Source organism: Artibeus jamaicensis, unplaced genomic scaffold (assembly GCF_021234435.1).
Source record: "Artibeus jamaicensis isolate MK-2021 breed Jamaican fruit bat unplaced genomic scaffold, CSHL_Jam_final contig_1832, whole genome shotgun sequence".
Classification (NCBI taxonomy): Eukaryota; Metazoa; Chordata; class Mammalia; order Chiroptera; family Phyllostomidae; genus Artibeus; species Artibeus jamaicensis.
The window spans coordinates 3,591,536-3,594,919 of record NW_026521362.1 but is presented as its reverse complement, the minus strand read 5'-3'; the positions used below and the strand labels follow the sequence as shown (position 1 = coordinate 3,594,919).

The 3,384-nt window shown below is 41.5% G+C and overlaps 1 pseudogene; it reads left to right on the top strand.

Annotated features, from left to right (window-relative positions):
- The first annotated feature begins 1,185 nt into the window (after positions 1 to 1,185).
- LOC119047902 (nicotinamide riboside kinase 2-like) lies at positions 1,186 to 1,826 on the top strand (annotated as a pseudogene).
- The last annotated feature ends 1,558 nt before the right edge of the window (positions 1,827 to 3,384 follow it).

Here is a 3,384-nt window from a genome sequence, read left to right as displayed (position 1 = left end):
CAAAGTCTTAACTACTATATAATATAATAGGTGGTAGAGAAAGCATCCAGCTTTGGTATTCTTCAAAGTTGCCTTGGTTGTAATTGACTTCTACTTTTCTATACAAGTCATATTTTAAATTTCAATTAAAAAATCCTGCAAGGATATTAATTAGTATGCATTTAATAAAAATATTATCTAATTAATTTACTGTTAAGACTTTCAATGAATGAACATGATTACACTTTCATTGTTTAATTTATCTCATGTTTTATAATTTTCAGTACATAGATTTCGTTAATTTTTAAGCTTATTTTTGATGCCTATTGGATCCCATTTAAATAGCCCTTTATGACTTGAATTTTTGCGTTGTTGTAAAAAGCAAGTAAACAAATCAACAATCTATGATCTAGGTACAAGAATTGAATTTTAATTGCAGCTTTGCTCCCAAATTACAAGCAAGTAATATGTATTTGTCCTCAACTATACAACTAATCAAATGTGAAATCTTATCTAGATCTCTTTGTGATTTTGAATCTACAAATATGGAAAGTCTTTATAAAGCTTGGAAGATGCATAAATGTTGTTTTCTGAAGTGTAGAAATATTGAAAATACCTCTTCTTCTAAAAGAAGGACTCTATTAGGTACCGTCGCTCCAGGTCATCCAGGCCACCTTATTCATTCTGAACACGGCAGAAGTAGATGGATGCCAGAGCTCAACAAGAAAACAACACGTAGTGTCAGTGGTCTCATTAACTCCTCATTCACCGGGTCCACAGCTGGCAGACAGAGGACATGGCCTTATGGAAGTGTATTATTTGGCAATGTATTATTACTGAAGTGCCTTACAGTATTCAACTTTACCACGGAGGAGGCATTTGCTGGTTAAATGTATTAAGATAATTATTTTTACTGTGAAACAAAGGTTTTAAGCCAAAGCTTGAGGTTAGGAAATGATTTAATTTGTCAGTTTCACAATTTGATACCATTTTATCTGCAATGTGGAACTTCCTCTAAACCACTCTGAGAAAGATACTCTTTAAATATAACTGGAAAACAAATCTCTTGTCCATTGATGAGACTAAATGCACATAATTATTTTGTGTTGTAAGTAATGCACTTTACAGTGGTATGTATGAGCAGTCATTGATATTCCTGCTAATAAACAGTGATATAGTCACGTGCCGCTTTTTGAAATCCCTGCCATGCCTCCGTGTGGAGTGGAAGTGCGTGGTGGTTATCAGAAGCAAGACCCACGTGGCAAAACCAGGCTGCCCACCTGCTGGGTGATCCACCGGGATGACTTTCTCAAGTGTCCGGACCAAGTCGTAGTTGGGCAGCTTCAAGCAGTGGCAGCTGCTGGAGTCCCTGGACACTGAGGCCAAGCTGAGCACCGAGCAGGCCTGGGCAAGCAGCCCCTGGATCATGCCCACAGGGTCAGTGTCCAACGGGCACCTCGGACACCCACAACCTCACTGAGGAAGGCTTCCTGCCCTACCGCTACAGACCCCGTGGACTATGCAGCCAATTGTACTTTCTAACCATCCCCTACGAAGAGTGCAAGCAGAGGAGGAATACTAGAGGCTACAAGGTCCCCATCCTCTCCACACTGCCTCCTCCACCCCAGCCTCTTTGTCGGCCACGTGTGGCCCATATACCAGAAGTGTAAGCCAGTGGTCTGGAAGTAGTGCACCTGGATGGCTTGAAGTTCCGTGAGCAGCTCTTCCACCGAGAACACCGTCATAACTCACTCCTGAACCCCACCTGGTGTGGCAGCGGGAGGAACGGCCCAGCCTTGGACTCAGGCAGGTGGCTGGGAAGGGCTGGGGTGGGGGAGCACAAATGATGCCACCACAGTATGGCTAGGCTGGCAGGTCCCAGCAGAACACTGTATGACCAGTTCCCTTTGTGGATATCTGTACATATGAGAGTGGAGACCCACTCATGAGGAGCTCAGTATCTCAGAGTCCTGGGATCCCACCCCAAGGGGCATCTGTAACCTCACAGCAGCTTATTAAGCATTAAGCTAGATCCTCTTTTCTTTAAACAAACAAACCAACAAATAACCCCCGCAAACCCCAAAACCCATACTAGAAATGGGCATGTGATCCAATACTAGCCAATGGAATATAAGGAGATATTTATCACGGGATCTTCTGGAATGTTTTACTTCCTAATAAAAGTATAGAGACAGAGGCTAGCCACTCACCTACCCTTTCTTCATACCTTCAAAGGCATTGTGTTGCTTGGAATTGTACGAGCCATGTTGCAACCATGAGGCAGTGAGCTTAGGGATGAAAATTCGACCGTAGAAGTAGCAAAGTGGAAGAGTGGGAAGATACTGGGATCTCAAATCCTTAAGGAGGTGAACCAATATTAACACTACACACCTCCGTATTTCTTGTAATGCAACGAAAAATAAACCCATGTTAATAAGCCATGTGTTATTATGGGTAAAAGCTTTCCTACCAAACAAAACACATATTACCAGGCTGTAGATTATTCATCCTCTTCATTGGTTATGTGTTCATTGACATAGATCAGACTATGCAAGAAACAGCCTGCCCTTTAAGGCATTCTGTAAGCTTCAAGGTCGCAATGTCGGTTTATTCACATACCGCTCCTAACGCATCTATCTCCCTAATGGTAAAAACATTTCAATCAATATCTGCAGAATAATTTTCCTTAGACCACAGTGCTAAGATCAGTTGAGTGCAGCTCCTCTTTTTCTTAATTACCTCTTTCACACCCAGTACCCACATGCATCCATATTTGCACACTTATGCTGCCATGTTTCATAATGGACTTAACATCATTTTATAGAAACTATTTCCCGTCCTCTATAACAGGGCTAATTCCAGCAACCTTGCAATTCAGCCCTTTTCAGTGAAGACTTTTAGAATGAGTGTTATTAAGTCTTGAAAGCAGTTTCCTCTCTGTGGAAAGCATTACAGCTGCTATTGAGCAAATGGTTATTGGCAATAACATGGTGGTCTAAAGAGGCAGCCACGGCAGGCGTGTAGTAGCAAAGTGTCCATTTCATAGCAGGTGAACTTGTGAAGTAAGACTTAATGTAACTTACATCACTTTGAGTAACATGAAGTATGAACTTGGGGGCCTTTTGTGAATTTTCGAGCAGACTATTCTAGTCCCCTCCCCTATTTAACAGCTTTCTCTTTCAGATTTCTGAATTCATCTTAGAGCCATTTCTTTCCATTTCTTCAGTGTCTACACTTTCCTTGTTCTCCAGAAAACAGTCAGGTTTCTTTATTGTCCTTGACACTCCAGCACAGCTCAGGACCAGAGTGTCTATTTCGTTGCTTAGGTAGATGTTTAAGTCACTAAATCTTGTGACTGCTTTAAGCTATCTATGTCAGAAACCATGTTCTTGGTACCTCAGTTAA